Source organism: Peromyscus californicus, unplaced genomic scaffold (genome assembly GCF_007827085.1).
Source record: "Peromyscus californicus insignis strain IS unplaced genomic scaffold, ASM782708v3 Scaffold_4__1_contigs__length_199733344, whole genome shotgun sequence".
In the NCBI taxonomy this organism is placed as follows: domain Eukaryota; kingdom Metazoa; phylum Chordata; class Mammalia; order Rodentia; family Cricetidae; genus Peromyscus; species Peromyscus californicus.
Window position 1 is genome coordinate 196,382,861 of NW_026294562.1, and position 22,890 is coordinate 196,405,750.

The following is a 22,890-nucleotide window of genomic DNA, read 5'->3' on the forward strand; positions in this document are numbered from 1 at the left end:
GAAGTGCGCGACTGTGCTCTCGCGGTCAGCTCTGGGAAAGTAGGCGGGGCCAGAGAGCGAGTGATTGACGGTGACAAAGGGGCGGTGCTGCAGGAAAAGAGGGGCTGAGATCAAAATTTAAAGTGCGTGGGGTCACTGTGTGCGAGTGATGCACAGATAATCCAGAACCGCAGCATGGAGGTAACAGTTTCTGGAGAAAGGTGGGCGGGCTAGTGAGGACTTGAATGACAACAATGGCGTGGTGAGGGCTTAGAATTGACTAGGAAAAGAGTGTGGGCGGGGCCTAGGCCCAAGTGATGGACTAGAGTGGAGGATGGGGATACCACTCTCAGGAGTAGTGTGCTAGAAAAGGTGGGAGTGGGCAGAGCCAGGTCCAGCAAGAGGGTTAGGGCCAGGCTTGGTGCACCATGTTCCCAGGCCCTGCTTGTTATCCTATAGGAGCCCAGTTCTAAGTAGGGCAGTGTCAATTAGGAGCCATGAATGGGTAGGAGAGGCAGAGGCCATGGTGAGTAGAATCAAGCATATTTTTTTTTATTTTTAATTTGAAGAGTTTTATTTAAACACTTGCCCAATTTTAGGCGTTATAAATATTTTTTGTTACAAAAAAGAATTGCATTCATCCAAGTCCTTAATGTTTGACATTGATGATCGATGCTTTTCTTTAAAAGTGTCATCTTTCCTCTTTGTAATAAAAATAGCAATTTAAAAAGTGCTCCAAGTACTTTTTGGCCTGGACATTTGAAACAACATGTAAACCATTTTTTCTCATTCGCTATTGAATGAAAATCTTACTGTATATACTTTAAAGAGAAACAAATGTTTGAATTCAAATACTTTTTTTAAAAAATGTTTGTAACAGCAGTTTTCATATTAAACTGTGGGAAAACAATGGGACTAATTTGAGGAATATCTATCTTCTCATTTTCATCAGGTGGCATATCTCCCTTTCAACATGGATTTCCAAAGGAAGTGCACACAGAATTCAACAACTTATCACCAATACAGAACAATGAAATGCACTGGGCTTTCCTAGTGTTTCAAAATATGTAAATGTTTTCAGATGCATAATTCATTTTATTTTTTTGGTTTTTCGAGACAGGGTTTCTCTGTGTAGTTTTGGTGCCTGTCCTGGAACTCACTTGGTAGCCCAGGCTGGCCGCGAACTCACAGAGATCCGCCTGGCTCTGCCTCCTGAGTGCTGGGATTAAAGGTGTGTGCCACCATTGCCCAGCTCATAATTCACTTTTAAATAGATGGTGAATGTTGATCATTTTCACCCTCCACTATTTTCTTTTGTACCCCACTACCTCCTGCTGAAACCTTTAATATATGCATTTTATTGATAGACAGTCATGTGTTAGTCATCCTATTGAAAGGAGTCTCTGAAAGTCTGGATATCTTTCCTGGTTTCAAAATAAAATATCTCAAATGTTCTTGAAAACTCCATGTCCTGGGACAGGCTGACCTCCTTATTTTGAAGTAGAAGAAAAAGGAAAAGAGCAAACAGCCAAGGATATTGAAAACATTGTGTTATTTCCAAGAACTGCTAGAAGGTGAACCCTTCCCACTGGGCTACTGTTATTCTCATGGTATATAAGTGCCTGGGGTGGTGGGAACCAGAAGATGGGAGCTCATCCATGGAGCAGAGGCTCTGCTTAACTTGAAAAACTCTCACTTGAGAACTCCAGTGATGCTTTCAGGAGGGCTTCCATAGTCCATTCTGCTGGATGCTATAAGCACCTAATTTAATGATGTTAATTTGTGTGTTCTCTTAAAGACACTATTTTTGTATCTACCTGCACATTCCATCAATCTGCTACTTGCTGTATGTTCCCCAAACATAAGTTCATAGGCAGGTTTACTGTGACAAGCATGAATCATGAATTCCCTACTGTAGAGCCAAGCAGGTCTTAAATCCAATGAGGAAATGGCTGGCTAACCCACACAGAGGCATGCCACTATGGCATCAATGGGTACATCTTGCTTGGTAGGTCAGTATTACAGCTCTCGGAGTCATTAGCTGGATAAGACTGTTTAAGATTTTATTCCTTATAAACCTGCACACCACCTTATGCCTTATAAAAAACAACAGAGCAGTGAGAGATTCCATTCTTTATTCTCTCTCTTGTTTGGCAACTCCCACAATCTCCAAGCCACTCTTGCCCCCTCCCACACACTCATCCCATGGGCAGTACAAGCTGTATGTCAGAGGATGTGTGGCTGGGCTGATGTCCCAATCCCTCCACTGGAAGTCCAGCCTGGTCACCGCAGATGACCAGTTCAGGCTTCGAGTCCAAAATTGCTAGGATTCTTAGCTGGAGTCATTCTTGTAGATTCCTCGGAGTTTCCCTTGTATCAGGTTTCTGCCTGAACCTGAAATGCCCCCAGTCATCTGTTTCAGTACTCTCCCACTCCATCCACCCCCAACCTGATCCCTCATGTTCCCATCTCCACTCATCTCCAGTCCACCCATGAGATCTCTGCTATGATGTATCCATTCCAGGTGGATTTCTTTATATCCTTCAGTAACAGCATGAGATGACTTGAGGAATAATATTTTTCCATGTAAATCTGGTGGGCAGTTAAGAGCTGGGCAATCAACTGTATTTGGTGGACTATTTGGAGCCTCTGTTACCAACACTGCTAGAAAGGTATCTTACTCCCAAGACTAGTATTTTGTTTAGTCACCTATGACTTCTAGTATTAGAAGTAAAATTATATAATTGTGATTTTCATTAACTTACAAAGAGGTTGTCTTGATTTTCCTTTTTCATAATTCCCTCATTTTGACTAACCTTTCAACTCCTTCTGATCTTATCGTGCTGGCCCCATCCCAAATTAAACTTACTTCTATTTGATAACTATTCTGAAGAGAGTGGCAATGACCCACTGAGTAGGTGTCTCTCTTGTAGTGCAGAGAGTCTTTTTGGTATATGCACAGAGGTTATCTGTGTCTAGTGGTAGTTATTTTATTTTTTCAAACTATTTAGGGAGAGGAAGAGAACCACAGGGCAGTGAGAAAAATAGATGGAATCGAATATGATAGAGTAAAATGATGTATATTAATGAAAATTTTATATTGATGGTATAGGAATGTAAAATGCTTACCTAACTTTGAGCCCCTGAACTACATAAATCAAGTGTGGTAGCACATGCCTGTGCCCCAAGCACAAGGAAAGTGAAGGCGGGAGAATCAGGAGCTCAATTCAATCTATGGGTACATCATGTATTCAAAGCAAGCCAAGGAGGAATGAGAGGGGGAGAGAGAGAGAGAGAGAGAGAGAGAGAGAGAGAGAGAGAGAGAGGAAAAGGACAGTAAGTCACAATGAAACCCATTATATTTTTAGTAACTTGTGGGGCGTTTACCCACCACCCCCACAGTTCCCCAGAGTTTTCTTGAGTGCGAGCAGTAGGAAATATTAGATAGAAGGATTTATTGCGGAGAATCTTGCAGAGATAAACAGATAGAAAATAAAGGATAGCCTCGAGAGGGCCTGGAACCTATTCCAACGGGCCCTGACTGTCTCTGCCCCAGGGTATTTAAAGAGACGCCAAGGGGGTGGAGCAAAAGACCTCCTCCCTCCAGCACAGCCAAGTGCAGACCATTCCAGACACCTGCACTCAGGCCCGTGGTCCTAATCATCCTCTATGCAGACCTGCTGGGTAAAGCCACGAGGAACCCGAGAACGGGCTCCCACAGGTCCCCCTTTCTTAATATATAAAAAATAACTCATTATTAATGGCTTACAGCAATCTCCATAGCTGTTACACCTCCCAATATGGGAGTAGAGGATGGTAAAGATGGCATTTCTCTTTTGAATTAGGTCCAAGGTGACTACAGCAGTCTTAGCTGCCTCAAGCCCTTTCTAAACCAAAAACTCTTAAGGCAACTACAAACTTAAAGAATCCCTTAGCTTCATCATTACCATTAACAGGTTAACATAAATATTGCTATACATAATCACAATTCTCTCAATCTTATAACACAAAGCAAACTCTTAACAGAACCATTTGAATTAGCATATATGATGCTATATATAGTTAACAATTTTCTCCATCTTACAACTTTAATTCAATTTGAATTTTCTTGCTAACAGAACATAGGAAAAACTTCGATGTATTCACTTCAAACTTAAATATTTCCTTAACTCCACAAAACCAGGGTGCATTAATATCAATAGGTTTCTGCGAACATACATTCAACCTTAATTTACTCATAACTCCTCCTTTTCTTTATAATTTTTAAACAAAATCTCAAACCTAATTAGAAAAACCCAAACTTTTCCATTTAAACAGTTCCATTTGTAACACAAAACCAGTTCTGTATGTAATTCCATTTTTACATAAACAGTTCCACAAAGCAATTGCATTTTTAACACAGAACAGTACATGAATCACCAGCATATACTCATACACAAAACTGCATCTTGATTCTAGGTAGAAACAATAAATTTCTTCATTTAAATAGTTCCATTTTTAACCCAATTCCAGAAAACAGTTCCCAGGTCATTACTATAAGTAAACTCAAAATTGTCCCATTACAATGAAATCTCTATTGTTCATTTCATTTCTTAAGTTCCAAAATTAAAATGATAAATTCTGGTACTAGCCTTCCAAGTATGAAGAAATCCATAACCAAAATCTTTTTGTAGTTTTATCTCATTTTAAATTCAAACAGTTCAAACAAGAAATAAATTCTGGTATCAGGCTTTCACTTCAAAATATGAAGAGACGTTCTACAACCAAAACTTTTTGCAATTTTCATTCAAACAACCATCTCTGCAACTTTTATTCTCAAGCCAGAGACCTTTTTAGTTATAGTAATATTTTAAACTGCACCATTTTTGCTGTTAGCTCAGGTTTTTCTGTGTTGCGTTGATTTTCCACGGATCTCAGCTGCGGATGCCTTGTTGTGCTGGTTCTGGAATCTGCCATTCTTAGCTTCTTAGCGGCTTCTGGGACTTTTGAAAACCGCTCAGACTGCCTGCTTTGCAGTCTCATAGGATACTACTGTATCTCAGGTTTTTTCATCATATACATTAAGCATAGACTCACACTTAACATTTATACTTTTTTAAACTCACATATAACATTTTTTGCCTTGCAAAGCATTTAGACTCACATTCAACATTTACATTTTACAAACTCACATATAACGTATTAACATCTACTTATTTATACTCCTTAAGGAAACTATAGAACTACTTTAGCAAATATATGTCTTATTACTTCTTATGTACTTATTTAAACTTACATTTACAACTAGCATCTTTACTTATTACAAGCTTATTACTACATGTCTTAAGACTACATTAGATACTTCTTGCAAGCTTATATTCTTAAAGGAACTCTATAGATCTATTTTACAAACTTATATAGGGCTACCATTAGCATATATTTAACTTAGCAAACATCTAAAGATTTCTTAACACAGATCTAACAAGACAGAATAATTTCTATAAACTCACATATCTTATTTTCATCTTTTTCTACTTCATACTCTTAATCATCATTATCTCTATTCGATTCTCTTAAATAGACAGGAAGTACATATATCATTTCTAAAGTTTAAAGTTTATAGTCAGCTTTGTTATAAAGCACTGGGATTTAGTGAGTGTTGTTGTTACAGAATTGTGATAGTTGTTGCTAGGGGACTGTAACATTCTCGGGACAAAGCCACAACCCAAAGTTGCCGAGTTCTCTTGGCCTTTACGAACCGGCAGAGATGTACTGTCAGCGGTAAACGGTTTTTAACTAGAGGCTGTCCATTCACCCAAATTCATAGTAGTTCCCCTAAGTACTTCAATTCAGACAAACATTTCTATTATAGCAGTACTCTTGGTTTGCTCTACCCAAAAACTTCACTTCATGCTGAGGGTGAAATTACCGTATTTAGCTGCTGTAAAGCTCTTTGCCAAATACTGTACAGCTATTAGGTGATATAAAGTATTTTTCTAAAGGAGCTAGTAAAGCCACAAGTGGCACAGCTCCGAACTGTATTTAGTATTTTCACTTCATTAGCTTTAACTCCTGATGTTATTAGCAGCTGTGATATTTAGCATTGATTTCTTATAAGGAACTTTCAGGTGAAGCAACTATTTTTTTAAGACAGTTTTTCTAAAGTTTGTTCCCCATCTATAAAGCAGTCATTTCTTTTTGAATGCCTGTTTTTTATCCCCTTAATTAGATTTGCAAAGGAATTACTCATTGCAGGCAGTTTGTTCAAAAGGCAAAGATCTTTTTTAATTTCAACATAAGTTTCTTCATATCTAAAACAACATTCAGTGTATAAACTGCTTTCTCTTGCTTTCTTAAGGATTTTAAAGTGGCTTGTTTGCTCTTAAAGGTAGCTTTTTGTCATCCAACTACTGTAAAAACTTTGCACAGCTATTAGGGTAAATAAGGCATTTTACCAACTGAGCCCCAAACCACCAAGCACCTAGTTCCATATCCTTTCAGTTTTTCATTGGAACCGACACCTAAACTCTTAGATGATTTTCCTCCTTATTCTTTTAAAAGCTGTATTTTAAGTTTACCATGAACGTATTTTCGAGCTGAAAAAACGTGTTTCAGGGCAATGTCGCCATCTTTAGCGGAAAAACTACCTTTCTCAGAATGCATTTCCCTTATAGCAGTCCCTTATTGCAAGCTAGCTTCTGGACTACATTTCCCATAGTTCTTTTCGGGTCTGAGCGTCAACTGGTTCTCTTTTACCAGACTTGCTTACAAATTCTTGCCCAGGAGGTTTGAACAAAGTTTTTTGCTTTTGCAACAGGAGATTTGAAAAAGCATTTTACATTTTCAGCTATGGCACATTGGGAGATTCCTATTCTCTCCTCAGCTGGCTTTAACAGGTGTCTCTCCTTCATTTGACACTGGCCCCCAAATCAGAACTGCACCTGCCTCCTTAATGCGCATTGAGGTGGGCAATTTCTGATAGCAACTTTCCTTGGGGCTTGTGTTTGCCTTAGCCAGTCAGTGAAAAACAAGATCGTGTACAACAGCTTTTCCATAGCTCGTTCATAGAGATTTTCTCCCACTGATTTTAATCTCATTTTGCTTGTTCCTCTCCCCTCCCCCCCCCCCCCCCCCCAGATGCAGAGCTTCAGGTATCTGTTTGTGGCTCTGTACCTCTGCTAGCTGCCTTTGGAGGTAGGGGCTTTTTTTCTCCCCTCAAATCTGCCTCGAATTCTAGCTGCTGTTTCAGGTCATGCATTTTCTGGGGAGGAATATGTCCCTTCTCTTTCTTCAGAGTCTTTCTCCCTGACAGTATCCAGTTTGGTCTCAGTTTATCCCCTCTACCCCAGAAACAGTTTCTGACACTACAGTGGCAGCTTTCCCTGCTACTGAAAGTAGGGGCTTTTTGTCTGTTTCTGTTTTCGGGGGTCTGTGTGGTTTGCGTACAGACTGAAAATCTAACAAGGGAGGTTTTTGCCATTTCTAAATTCAGGTGTTTTGCCTCATCAGGCCTTCACCTGGCCCAGTCCCCCAGTGGGTTGCGTTTGTCTGGGTGCTCAAGGACAGAGCTTATGCCAGAGGCAATCACCCCTCAGGGCTACACTCCCTCATCTCAGGGAGTCAGTTGAAACAAAGCTTTTCTCAAAGAGGTGCTTTCTCTGACAGAAAAGAAAGCTTTACTCCTGGATAGTTCTGTCCTGCCCTGGCTGGGCTTTTTCCCAGACAGCGTTCTGACTCAGCAGCACAACTGCTTCAGACACAGTTCAGCTTTACTGTTTTCCCAGAAAGGTCCTTTCTCTGATAGGAAAGCTTTGCTCAGATTTCTTTTTGCAGCTGTGGACCTATCAACCCGGGACTTGTAGGAAAGTGGACAACTGTGCTGTTCCCACCGGCTTTAGCTTTGGTTGTTCTTTAGCAATCTTCCCCTGGGTCCTGCACCTTCCTGCCTCAGCTCTGTGCTCCAGGAAGTTTACCACTGCAGGAACCCTAGTATCCCTGAAATGCACTCCAACTCAGAGACGCTGGCCAGTCACCTCTGGGTTTTTGCTTGAGGATACTATGCTAACAGTTTGCATGCTTCAGGGGATCTTTGCGTTAGGACAATTAGGAACACCTTTTCATTCTGAAATGCTCACTAAGAAACAAAACCCTTGATGCCTCAGCTTGGCTGTAACTGAAAAGCTTGGCTTTTTTGCGTTTCTCAGATAAAATTTCCTGCCCTTTTGGGCTCTCTGTAGCTCTTTACCCACACTCTCCCAGGTGTTTCCCTCAGGGTACTCTGACCCACTGTCTTTTACTAGCTTGAAGAGACAGCTTAGAAGAGGTTTTTAGGAACTTGTCCCTGCCTCCTGCATTGCAGGGAGGATTTTTAAAGCTTGAAAGAACTTAGGTTTTGCTGTCTTCAGAGGTTTGTTGTTTTTCCTTTGGGCTAGTCACAGGTGGTCCCTGTTATGCCCAGATTGGGACCCCAAAGATTCCATCACAGACCTTAGGTACAGAATGCAATAGCATGGTTTATTTTTGTTTACAAGCCACGGGCAGGGAAGCTCGATCCAAAGCACTCACTCGTACTAACCTTGAGGCCAGGAGGAACTTGCTTTTTCTTTGTGTGGCTAGCTTTTTAAAGGCAAAATCCACAAGCCCTTCAGGGGGGTTGGGGGAGTTTTGCATGGGTGCAACTCGGATTGGTTTATTTTTATCTCTGTTCTCTTTTAATTGGGTGAGGGTATGTAACCTTTGAATTTACTAGTTGGTGGTTACAATTTATTACTTTGGGGCCAGTCCAGCACAAGTCCCAGGCTTTGTCCTTGAGCCACCATGGGGGCTGGCTGGCCAAGCACGTACTGCACATAACTCTAAGTTGGTGAGGGGCCCCAGAGAGTAAACATCTGGCTGAACTTTGAGCAGTCAGAGTACGTGCAGAAAGGGAGCTACTGCAAGGACTATGTCTTTTGTTCATGGCCCTCCCAGAAACTGCTTGCTCAAGTCTCAGGAAACTGAAATTGAGGCCTGATCTCTGAGAGAAGACTGAGCAGCCTGTTATGGCATCTGCTTGGTCCTTTCAGTCCCCATACTAATATCTTCAGGTGATTCTAATTTTTGCCCTTTTGAGAAAGTTAAAGGCTTTAGTTTTTAAGTTTAAGAGCTTTTGAGAAAGATGAAGGCTTTTTTGTTTGTTTGTTTTTTGTTTTTCGAGACAGGGTTTCTCTGTGTAGCTTTGCGCCATTCCTGGATCTCGCTCTGTAGACCAGACTGGCCTCGAACTCACAAAGATCCACCTGCCTCTGCCTCCCAAGTGCTGGGATTAAAGGCGTGCGCCACCACCGCCCGGCAAGATGAAGGCTTTTTAGAGAGATTTTTCCCCAAATTTTCCAAGGAAAGCTTTATATACTTTAAGAGAAAGATTTTTCCCCCAGGAAAGAGAAAGACCAACTTTTCCCAAAACTTCCCAACTTTAAACTTTGACTTCTTACACCCCCATTATTGCCTCAGGGAGAAAACACTTTCTCCTGCTGCTCGGATTTAGCATTTCAGCTGTCCCCAGGACAAAAGCTTCCACAGGAAACTTATTCTTCCCCATAAGCTCAAAGAAGAGCTTTTTTACGACCCAAAAAGCCCAAAGAAAGATTTTTTTCCCAGTTTGCATTTATAGCCCCCAAAGTTAGAAAATTGAAGAGTTTTTCTGTCTAGTTGCCTTACTTATTTTTTTCCTACACGATCTTACATTTTTAAGTTTTTCCTACACTATATTACTACTCTATACCTTATACTTATTTTCCACAGATAGAAATTGAGAAAGGGATAGAAGATAGAAAATTTTGACAGAAGAGAATTATGCTGCAGCATCGGACATCCTTCCAGTCTGCTTTCCTTTTCTCTCAAGGATAAAACCCCTGCCTCTCAATATATATATAAAATATATATTTTCCATAACACCGGCATGCCTTTCCACTGGCAGGGCTGACTCAGCACTTTTGCCAAAAACTCTGTAATAAAATATTATTTTCCTTTATCTTTAGTCCCTATTATTTTGTCTTTAGTCCCTGTTCATTTGTCTTTAGTTCCTTTTTTTCTTTAGTTCCTTTTTTTTTCTTTTTTCTTTAGTCCCTGTTCATCGCGCCATTCTGTGGGGGCGTTTACCCACCACCCCCACAGTTCCCCAGAGTTTTCTTGAGTGCGAGCAGTAGGAAATATTAGATAGAAGGATTTATTGCAGAGAATCTTGCAGAGATAAACAGATAGAAAATAAAGAATAGCCTCAAGAGGACCTGGAACCTATTCCAACGGGCCCTGACTGTCTCTGCCCCAGGGTATTTATAGAGATGCCAAGGGGTGGAGCAAAAGACCTCCTCCCCCAGCACAGCCAAGTGCAGACCATTTCAGACACCTGCACTCAGGCCTGTGGTCCTAATCATCCTCTATACGGACCTGCTGGGTAAAGCCACGAGGAACCCGAGAACGGGCTCCCACAGTAACTAAAGAAAGATAAATAATATAAACACTGCAAATATAGGTATCTTCACCTGCTATGTCAACAACACTAAATCTATAAAACTGATCCAAAGACCTGTAACAAACACAAGATTCTTTTTCGGTATAGGAATATATTGTCTGATACATTCGAAAGGTTGACCTTTAAACCATAAGGTTGGGTGATTTTGTGAACAAACCCAGGAATCTTCTCTATTTCTTATGGATATAGTTGTGTGACTCTGGACACTATGGAAAACCAATATTGGTAAAGTATATTTGAACACAAAATTTCACTAATTTTTATTCTTTTTTATTATAGCCTGTTTAGTTTGTGCATATTTTCATTAAACTAGTTAAACCAAAATTTGAAGGATTACATTCTTTCCTACCATGTGTGTTCTGCTAATGGAACTCACATAAGTTTGATGACAATCTTCTTTAAACATTAAGCCGCCTCACAAAGGCCAGAATTTCACTATGAATTGGCCAACTGAGTTACTCAAATAGACAATATGAACAGGTTTGCATTCATGCAGAGGAACTGAATAATTTCCAGTGTTGAGGTTTAGAACACTATGGTTCAGCAGTACTCACCACTGGGTGAGAAGATCAGTGACCCACCTGCAAGGTGGACTGCAACCACCCCTTAGATTTTGTTCCCCCAAGACCCACTCTGCTGTCCAACCCCTCCCACACCATAGCAAATAGTGATTCCAGCTAAAAATACTAGCAGTGGTTGATTCATATCCTGAACTTGCCATGTCCTGTGACCAGGCAGGACTTCCAGTGGAGGGATTGGGACATCAGCCCAGCTACACATCCTCTGACTTACAGTCTGTACTGCCTATGGGATGTGTGTGTGGGAAAGGGTAAAGGTGGCTTGGAGACTGTGGGAGTGGCTAACAAATGACAGGTCCAGCCTTAGACCCATACCACAATAGTGAAGCCACCCCTGACATTGTCCAGAGTGGAGTGCCAAGACCAAGAGGCTGCATGGCCCAGAGTCAAAGCATAGGACTAAACACAAATGGAGAAAAAAACTTGTCAACATAATGATGCCTAATGATATTCTGATATAGATTGATGACTACCCCAATTGTCATCAGAGAGCCTTCATCCAAGTAACTGATGAGAACAGATGCAGTCATACATGCAAGCACTGGGAAGAGCTTGGGGAATCCTGTTGAAGAGGTAGAGGAAGGATTGTTGCTGCCAGGAGGGTCAAGGACATCACACAGGAAACCACAGAAGCAACTAATCTGGGTTCGTAGTAGCTCAGAGTCAGCACTGACAGCCAGGGAGCCTGCATGTGACTGACCTATGCTCTCTGCATACATGTGACAGTTGTGCAGCTTGGTCGTCTTGTGGGATTCCTAAAAGTGGTAGCAGGGGCTGCTTCTGACTCCTTTACTGGATTTTGGGACACTTTTCCTTAAACTGGGTTGCCTTGCCCAGCTTTTTAAATACAAGGTGAGGTACTTAGTCTCACTACAAGTACATATACCATATGTTGTTTATAACCAGGGGAGGTCTGACGTTTCCTAAATATAAATGGAGGTGGAGTGAACAAATATAAATGGATTGGATGGGTACAGAGTGGAGGTAGGAGAAGGGACTGGGAGGAGAGGAGGAACAGGAAACTGTGCTCAGGATGTAAAATAAATGAATAAATTTAATTAATTAAAAAAAACTAATATGCTACCTTCTACTTATCCATCTTTGAAAATCCTTCCAATATGCTTTGTCACTTTCCATTGTTTTTCTAACGCATTGAATGAAGGTGAAACTCATCAGAAGTAGGAGATCTTTTCATCTTCTAATATCTTCTCCAATTTCTTTCCTCAAAGACTTGAAGTTCTTGCCATAGAGGGTTTTACTTGTTTAGTTCAAGTTACCTCAAGATATATAATAGTTGTGGATATTGTGAAGGGTGTTGTTTCCCTTATTTCTTTCTTGGCCCATTTATCATCCATATATAAGAGGACTACTGGTTTTTGTTTGTTTCTTTGTTTTTTAATTAATCTTGTATCCAGCCACATTGCTGAAGGTGTTTATCAGCTGTAGGAGTTCCCTAGTAGAATTTGGGTGGGGGGGGTTGCTTATGTATACTATCATATCATCTGCAAATAATGATAATTTGACTCTTATTTTTTTCTGATTTTTATCTCTTTGATCCCTTTTGGTTGTCTTATTGATCTACATAGAACTTCAGGTACCATGTTGAATATATATGGAGAGAATAGATCACCTTGTCTTCTTCCTGATTTTAGTGGAATTTCTTTGTGTTTTCCTCCATTTAATTTGATATTCTCTATAGGATAGCTGTATATTGCTTTTATTATGTTTAGCTATGTCCCTTGTATCCCTGATATCATCAAGACTTTTATCATGAAAGGATATTGGACTTTGTCAAAGGATTTTTCAACATCTAATGAGATGATCATGTGTTTTTTCTTTCAGTTTCTTTATATTGTAGATTACATTGACATATTTTCATATGTTGAACCATCTCTGATTCTGTGGGATGAAGCCTACTTGATAATGGCGGATGATCTTTTTGATGTGTTCTTGGATTCAGTTTGCCATTATTTTATTGAGTATTTTACATCAATGTTCATGAGGGAAATAAGTCTGTAATTCTCTTTCTTTGTGGAGTCTTGTGTGGTTTGGGTATCAGGGTGACTGTGGTCACATAAAAATAATTTAGCAATTTTCTTTCTGTTTCTCCTTTGTGGAATAAATTGAGTAGTATTGATATTACCCCTTTTTTTGAAAGTCTGGTAGAATTCTGTGCTGAAACCATTTGGCTCTGTACCTTCTTTGGTTGGAAAAATTGAAATGACTGCTTATATTTCCTTGGAAGTTATAGGTATACATACATTGTTTATCTGGTCTAGATTTAAGTTTGGGATGTACTGTCCTCCAAAAAATTTGACAATTTCTTTTAGATTTTCCAATTTTGTATGTACAAGTTTTTGAAGTATGACCTAATGATTCTCTGGATTTCTTCATTGTCTGTTGTTATGCCCCCCCCCCTGCTTTTCATTTGTGATTTTGTTAATTTGGATATTCACTCTCTGCATGTTAGTTTGCATAAGGGTTTGTCTGTCTTGTTGATTTTCACAGAATGAACTATTTGTCTCATTGATTCTTTGTATTGTCTTCTTTTTTCTAATTTATTGATTTCAACCCTCAGTTTGATTATTTCCCCCCATTTACTCCTCTTGAATGTGTTTGCCTGTTTTTGTTCTAGAGCTTTCAGATGTACTATTAAGTCACTTGTATAAGATTTCTTTAAATTCTTTATGCAGGCACTTAGTCCTATAAACTTTCTTCTTAGCACAGCTTTCATTATGTTCTATAAGTTTGGGCATGTTGTGCATTCATTTTCATTGAATTCTAGGAAATCTTCAGTTTCTTTCTTTATTTCTTCTTTGACCTAATGGTAATTCAGTTGAGAGTTATTCAGTTTTGATGAGGTGGTAGGCTTTCTTTAGTTTGTGTTGTTGTTGAACTCCAACTTGAATCCATGTTGATATGACAAGATACAGGAGTTATTTCAGTTTTCTTGTATCTCTTAAGATTTTGGGTCAAGCCGGGCGGTGGTGGCGCACGCCTTTAATCCCAGCACTCGGGAGGCAGAGCCAGGTGGATCTCTGTGAGTTCGAGGCCAGCCTGGACTACCAAGTGAGTCCCAGGAAAGGCACAAAGCTACACAGAGAAACCCTGTCTCAAAAAACCAAAAAAAAAAAAAAAAAAAGATTTGCTTTGTGACAGAGTATATGGTAAATTTTGAAGAAGATTCCATGAGGTGCTGAGAATAACATACTCTTTTGTGTTTGGGTAAAATTTTCTGTAGATATGTTAAGTCTATTTGAGTTATAACGTCTGTTAGTTACATTATTTCTCTGTTTAGTTTTTGTCTGGAAGACCTATCCATTGGTGAGAATGGGGTGTAGAAGTCTCCCACTATTAATGTGTGGTATTCGATGTGTGATTTAAGCTTTAATAATGTTTCTTTTATAAATGTTGATGCCCTTGTATTTGGGACATAAATGTTCAGAATTGAGACTTCATATTGATGGATTTTTCCTGTGATGAAGATGAAATGTCCTTTTCCATCTCTTGATTAATTTTAGTTTGAAGTCTATTTTGTTAGATATTAGGATAGCTATACTGGCTTTCTTCTTAGGTTCATTTGTTTGGGAAATCTTTTTCCCACCCTTTACTCTGAGTTAATGCCTGTCTTTGATGTTGAGGTGTGTTTGTTGTATACAGCAAAAGAATGGATCCTGTTTTCATATACATTCTGTTAGCCTGTATATTTTTATTTTTGAATTAAGTCCACTGATATTGAGAGATGTTAATCATCACTGATTGTTATTTCTGTTATTTTTTATTGGTGGTGATAGTGGTGGTTGTGTGTGTGTGTGTGTGTGTGTGTGTGTGTGTGTGTGTGTGTGTGTGTATGTGTGTGTGTGTGTGTGTGTGTTTCTCTTCTTTGGGTTTTAATGATGTGAGATTATTTGTTGCCTGTGTTTTTGTGAGTGTAGCTAATTTTCTTCATTTGGAGTTTTCTTTCTATTACCTTCTGTAAGGCTGGAATTATGGATATACATTGTTAAATTTGATTTTGTCATGAAATATCTTGTTTTCGCTCTCTATGGTGATTATGTTGCTTGCTATAATAATCTGTGCTGGCATCTGTGGTTTCTTACTGTCTGCAAGACATCTGTCCAGACCCTTCTGCCTTTTAAGTTCCTGTTGAGAAGTTGTGTGTAATTCTAATATGTCTTTCTTTATATGTTTCTTGACCTTTTTCCTGTGCAGTGTTTAATATTATTTCTTTGTTCTGTATGTTTAGTGTTTTGATTATTATGTGGCAGAGGGACTTATTTTTCTGCTCCAAACTATTTGTTATTATGTTAGCTTTTTGTACTTTTATAGGCATGTCCTTCATTAGGTTGGGAAATTTTTCTTCTGTGATTTTGTTGAATATATTTTCTGGGCCTTTGAGCTGGGATTCTCACCTTTTTTCTATTCCAATCATTCTTAGGTTTGGTATATTCATAGTTTCCCAGATTTTCTGGATGTTTTGTGTAAGGAAATTTTTAGATTTAGCATTTTCTTTGACCTATGTAAGTCTATTTCCTCTATTGTATCTTCAGTGCCTGATTTGTATTCTTTTGTATTCTGTTGGTGATGTTTGCACCTGTAGTTCCTGTTCCCTTACTCAGATTTTTTGTTTCTAGTGTTCCCTTGATTTGTGTGTTTTTATTGCTTCTATTTCCATTTTTAGGTCTTGAACTGTTTCCTTCACCTGATTGTTTTCTTGGCATTCTTTAAGGGATTGATTGATTTCTCCCAAATTTTTGTTTAGCTTTTTCTCAATTTCTTTAAGGGATTTTTAAAATTTTTCTCTTTACAGACCACTATTGTCTTCAGAAAGTTATTTTTAAGGTCATTTACTTCTGCTTCAGCTGCCTTGGAATTATCAGGTCTTGCTGTTGTAGGATTACTGGGTTCTGGTGGTGCCACATTACACTTTCTGTTACTGATTGTGTTCTTACACTGTCATTTAGGCATCTGGCTTTGGGATGATTATAGGTCTAGGTGTTGATTCCTGTGTTTGTCTTTGTTGGATGGGTGGTTTTTTTCTTTGTTTTCTGTTTCCTCTATGGTCTCTGCTCTACGTGGCCAAGGGTTCTGGTGACTGGCAAATCTCGAGGTCCAGTAGGGTGTCATCACTGGGGTTTTGATTGCCTTCAGTCCTTGGATCCAGCCTGGCCTCTGGTAAAGCCAAAGTCTTCTTTCAAAGTTGTAGACCAGAACATGGAGCCCAGGGGAGGGGGTACTGTTCTTCTGACTGGTGTGGACTGTAACTGGGCCTATGGAGTGTGTTCTTCTGACTGGTGTTGTCTGTATCTGGGTCTATGGAGTCTGACAGAGTTTATGGGATGGATGATGAGTTGGGAGGGGTTGAGAGATCAAGTGGGGCTTGGGGGAACTGAATGCAGGAGGGTGGCGGGAGACTAGCTAGCAGGTGGATACTCACTGACTGATTGACTGGTGAGGACTACATCAGAGCAATGGAATTCCACTTGAGATGTGGACAGGGGTCAGCAGTTTTGCTAAGATGGGAGAGGGAGGGGCATGGGTTGTGCCCTGGGGATTTTCATCTGAGGTTTGAGGCAACTCAGCCAGGAGGCTGCTCACTCACCTGTCCTCTGACTGGTGTGGGTTGTAACTGGGCTTATAGAGTTTGCCAGAGATGAGGGATTGGCAATGGAGTGGGTCTCAGTGGAACAGAATACAAGGGGTGGCAGCAGTCCAACTTGCAAGCAGGTCACTCAACTGCTCCTTGACTGGAGACTTGATACACACTAGAATCATCAGAGAGGGAGGAGCCTAAGTTGAGGAAATGCTTTCATGTAAGGAATTTTCTTAATTAGTAATCAATGGAGGAGATCCCAGTCCAATTGTGTTCCTGGGTTCTATAAGAAGGCAAGCTAGACAAATCAGGAGAAGCAAGCCAGTAAGTAGCTCTTTTCCATGACCTCTTCTTTAGCTCCTGCCTCCAGGTTTCAGCCCTGTTTGAGTTCCTGCTCGGACTCCCTCCAGTAGTAGACTGTGATCTGGAAGTGTAATCCAAACAGACACTTTCCCCCGTGTGTGGTGATATTTTAATTGTGCTGAAATATGATTTTATTTGTATGTTAATAAATAAAGTTTGCCTGGAGATCAGACGTCATTAGTGGAGAGCCAGTAATAGAAGTCAGGTGGTGGTAGCACACACCCTTAATCTGATCACATGGCAGGCAGAGTCTCTGTGTAGTCAAGGACACAGCCAAGCATGGTGACCCTTAAGTTTTTAATCCCAGTACCAACCATAGAGACCAGGAGGTCTGTATAGACAGGCAATGACGAGGAAGTCATGTGGCTGGGCTTAGAGCCAATGAGAAGTGTAGATGTATCCAACCTTCTTATTAAATAATAAACACGGAACCAATGCAAAGAAGAAAGCCAAGAGGTCAGAGCTAAGAGCTAAAACCTTACCCTTCCTCCTGCGGTGGTCCTACCTCTCCGAACCAGAACTACCCCTGTGTTAAAGTCTTTATATAGAGTTCCTGTCCTGCCTTCTCATTGGTTGTAAACCCAACCACATGACCGCCTCCTCACAGCCTGTCCGTATAGGCCTCCAGGTTTTCCATGATTAGTATTAAGATTAAAGGCATGTGTATCCAATAATGGCTGTATCCCTGAACACACAGAGACTTACCCAGCTCTGCCTACCAAGTGCTGGAATTACAAGCGTACGCTACCACTGCAATGCTTTCCTATGACTTGCTAATAGCTCTGACCCCCGGGCAACTTTATTTATTAACATACAAATAATATTTTAATACAAATAAAATATCACCATATTTCCCCTTTTCTATTTTAATAAAAAGGAAAAAAAGAAAAAGCTTATAACTAATATAAGAAAAACTATATACAAAAGTACAATAACTATATACAATATATACAAGCAATAAATACCTAAACATTGTCTAGTCCATTTGTATTTGACAAATTCAGAGAAAATAATTTCATTATCTATCCTATTTTGGTAAGTCCAAAATGTATCCTAATTAATCTTCAACTATAACTAACTAAACTTCAACTATAACTAACTAATCTTCAACTCCCTCAGAGACCCAAGAAGGAAATAATATTAGCTAACAAAAATAAAAACAGGAAGTGCACATAAGCAACTTCCAAAAAATTGGTGAGTTGACAGAAACAGACAGCTGTCTGGACAGTCACCTGAGGTTTCTCCGAAGTGCTGGGGCATCATCTTCAGCCTATAGGCTTAGCATATCTGACAGACTCATTTGTGAAGTAGGATGTACACAAGGTCAACAGTTCAACCTCACATTGAGTGAGAGTAGTCCATGTACCAGAAAAACCTGAATTCCACTAGTGTCATGTCATGATTCAGGATTTTAAATTCTGGAAATTGTTGATGGTTTTTTAATTCAGCTGTCCATTCTTCTTGGCTGTGTATATATGGCTTCATCTCAGCATCCCATTCTTCTCCATATCCCTCCATCAAATGCCAGTCTACTATTGAGAGACGTGAGCTTAGTTACTCTTCAAGAATAACTGTTTCAGCTGCTGTTCCATTGCACATCAGAAGCCATCGGCCCACTGCCTGTTCAGCTGCCTTCGAAGAAAAGGGCACTGTACCTTTTTCGAATTGCGAAGGCCACTTCAGGGATGGTGCCATATTGTCCTGGCCTCTGAAGATGCCTTTTGATAAAGCCATAACCACACTTGTTTTGGCAAGAATCAGTAATCCTTTGTTTTATGTCCTGTCTGTCCATTTTGTCCTGTTGATTCGAGGATACTTTGTTGTCCAGTGGCTAACTTTTGCCACAATGAAAGTTAACTCCATATGCAGTTTCTTCAATGCCCATTTTTTCTCTGAAGCAGATTGGTACTGCCAGGAGCCGACATGTCTCATAGTCATAACAAAAAAGAAAAATTTTCTAAGTTATTAAAACATTTTAAATGCCATATTCTGTAGATCTCTGAAGGGTTTGAAGATAACCTGTCTATCTAAAATATATCTACTCAATCTTGAAAACATACCTAATATAACTACAAGTTCTATTATAATATCTAACTACTAACTTTCATTTCTTTATATCCTAATAATTGGTAATAACATTCAAGGATCAGAAAATTGCATTACATTGTTAGATGAACGGTACAATTAGAAAAATATATATAACATTTTCTAACAATATCAATTGCAATATATATAATTTGTATACAATATAAAACAATCCAATCCAGTGTAAAGTATTTACATTTTTCTTTTCTGTCTTTCTTTTTTTTTTAAATAAGAACCTTAAATCTAATCTCCTTTGCTTAGCCTTTTTCCTAACCCTTGACAACAACTTGTAACCAACCCCCCTAATCAATGAAAATTATCCCAGACCCAAAACCCATTAAAAGACCAAAAAAAACCAAACGCCCCACAGAGAAGGCAGAACAGGAAAGCAATAAAATGCAAGACACACAGGAAGAAGGTCTCTCTCTCAGGGGAAGGACAGCAGCGAGTGGTAAGATAAGGTGGTCTTCGCTCTTTGCTAGTGCTCAGATCTCTTGGGCTTTTAACTCTGTATTTGGCTCTGAGTTTCTTATTTAATAAGACTTTTTAGAATTTCATCTACACCTGTGATAGTTTGTATGTAATTGGCCCCCAGAGGGAGTGTCACTAATAGGAGGTATGGCTTTGTTGGATGAAGTGTGTCACTTTGAGTGTGGGAATTGATATCTTTTCTGCTTAAGCTTCACTCAGTGTGACTTTCAGTCAACTTCCTTTTGCCTGCAAGATGTGAGACTCCTAGCTACTACTGCAGTGCCACATCTGCCTGCACACAGCCATCCTCCTCATCATGATGATAACTCACTGGACTTCTGAAACTGTAAGTGAACCTTCCTTTGGAAGACTTGCCATCGTCACGGTGTCATATCACAGCAACAGAACACCTAACTAAGACAGAAGTTGGTACCAGAGCCTGGGGTATTGCTGTGATGGGCCATGTTTTTGTTTGAAGGAATATGGACATTGGGATTGTGGATTAGAAAAGCAGTTGAATGCTTTATGTGCTGCTTAGTGGGCCATAAAAGTTGGAACATGGAAACAAGTGGTGTTGAATGTGATTTGATGTACTTTGGGGAGCTTGTTCAAGAGCTTACAGAGGAGATGAATTTTAGTATGATGCTTAGAGATCATTCTTGGTGAAGAAAGTGGGTGCATTTTGTCCTACTCTGAAAAGTTTGCCTGAGACTAAAGTGAAGAATTTTGAGTTAATTCCCTTGGCAGAGTAAATCTCAAAGAAGCCTAGTAGACTCTGTCATGTGATTATTAGTGGTAACTCTAATGCCTTTCTGACATCACTTGTCAGGGTTAGATCTTGTTCCCATTTTTTGAAAAACATAATATCTCTGTACATCAGTTAATCATTTACAGTGGGAATGTGATGGTGAATGTATGGGTGCATGGAGGAATATGTGGTAAATTTTTACAGGCCTGTAAAATACGTCAGAATCTGATACTAAAGAAATTCTAAAAAATCTTAGACAATGTAAAGGAAATAACAACCAATCCAATGTTTCTTGGGAATTGTGAAAGGAGAATGCTGGGTTCTGTTGACTTGGGTTATGTAGACTTTCCTCATCTTTTTATGCAGGATACTCAGGCTCAGACAGCAAAGGGCAACACTTATGGAACCCAGTGAGATGACTATGGGAGAGATACTCTCTTCACAGACTGTGGTTGGAGTTATAGGGAATTCATCTCTCCTTTACCATTATTTGTTGCTTTGCTTCATAGGCTGCAGAATAAATCCCATAGCCATGATTCTGTTGTACTTGATTGTGGTGAATATCTTCAAACACCATGTAGGGTAGTTCCCCACACAAGGCAGCTTTAGATTTGAAAACTTTCTTAGGTGATTTTGGTTGCAAATTCATTTTTTTTCTTGCCACAGGGCTGGTGGGGCTATGCCCCTTGGCCATACCTGCTGCCCGGGTGTCTTTTAGACAATCATCACCAGCCCAGTTGCTCCATGTGGTCAGAACATACAGGTAAAGCCTTCAGATTTATTTGCTCCTTCTTGCACCTGGGTTGGATGCTGTTTCTTTCTATCCTTCTTTTTTTTGGATATTTCTTTTCCTTTGCACATAACTTCAAGATGAAGCAATAAAAATATCACATACTTAAAAGATTATGGATATTGTGTTTCTGTTCATCACACACATACACACACACACACACACACACACACACACACACACACACACACACAAAAGAAATGACTGAAATTCTGCCTGTAGTGTTTCTGTCACTTCCATATATTCAATATGGGGGGGGTGCTCATTATCTGTGCCCAGGGCTCCATGGATCTCATCCTGCACACACACATGCAGGGAATGCAAACACATGCCTAGGATCAAGGAATCCTCCAGATCCTTTCCTGTATCCAAAGTCACCCAAACTCTCCCTCTCTTTGTGAGCATCTGTGTCTGCAGTTACACACACTCCTATACCCTAATCATCAGTTTAACAGTTTTTATTAATTTCAGCTGGTTCCTGCTGAATTCCTACTTTCTGGAGGCATACCAATGGTAAGCTCCTTCTTGATCATGACCTACAACCCCAGTGCATCCATCTTTTGTCATCTCTGCATGAAGAATAGAAAATATCTTGATTTCATCAAAAACATGTAATTTGAAAGCTTCTGCAACTGTAATGTGTTCAGTCACACAATAGAAATGTATGAAAATAATTTCTCATGAAACTGAGTGATTTACATAAAGACTCCTGCATATTATAAATATATATATGTTTGTGTGTATAAACATGTGAGCATGCATCCATTATTCATCAAAAAAGATCTCTGAAAATTCTGCAGAATTTTAAATTTAATTAAACCAAGCAAAATGTCAACTTAAAATTTCAAAATAATATTACTTGCAACAATGGCAAAGTGCTTTAACAAAACTATCTTTGTTTTGTTTCTTGTAATTATTGTAATTAACTTCGTAAAATTTATCCAATTACATTCATTTATGTCCTTTTCTGTTTGTTTCTTAACTGAGTGCCTTGGTACATCCAAAAATGCAATAAAAGTATCTACTTTCCACAACTGCACTGTCTTTATATTTCATAAATCAATGGACTTTTAATAACATGTTTCTTTTCCTGAAACCTCTTCTATTTTCCTTTTTCTGGTGATTTTGTCTGTATTGATTTATTTCATTAATGCTGCATTTCTGATTTTAGAAAACTAATAATAATGTGAAATCATACTGTAGATTTATTTTCAACTTAATAACTTTTTACATTGGATAATAGAGTTTTCATTTTCACCATTGAGTTTTACATTACTAATTTGGATCATTTCAAGGATTTTATCTTCATATTTGTGTGTGTTTGGGGGGGTGTTTGATACTGGCAGAGGACAAAAGACTGCTTTGGATCACATGGAGCTGAAATTATTGATGATTGTAAGTTGAATGACAAGTCAGGCTTGGGATTTTTTTAAAAAGAGGCTAGATATTTTAAATGTACTAAATTTTAAGGTATTTGAATTTCTAAAGACTGGGACTTTTAAGGTTATTTATTTATTTATTTATTTATTTATTTATTTATTTATTTTCAGAGCTGAGGACCGAACCCAGGGCCTTGTGCTTGCTAGGCAAGTGCTCTACCACTGAGCTAAATCCCCAACCCCTCCTTTTTTTTTTTAAAAAAAAAAAAAGATTTGTTTATTTATTAGATATACAGTATTCTGTCTGCATATACATCTGAAGGCCAGAAGAGGGCACCAGATCTCATTATGGATGGTTGTGAGCCACCATGTGGTTGCTGGGAATTGAACTCAGGACCTCTGGAAGAGCAGT

The 22,890-nt window shown here is 39.3% G+C and overlaps 1 long non-coding RNA gene across 1 annotated transcript; it reads left to right on the top strand.

The window, feature by feature from the left end:
* The first annotated feature begins 60 nt into the window (after window positions 1–60).
* LOC128093944 (uncharacterized) lies at window positions 61–22,510 on the top strand. The gene is made up of 4 exons (XR_008212802.1): window positions 61–180; window positions 19,771–19,907; window positions 20,976–21,072; window positions 21,571–22,510. It is a non-coding gene; the product is annotated as an uncharacterized LOC128093944 (long non-coding RNA).
* Window positions 22,511–22,890: the final 380 nt, after the last annotated feature.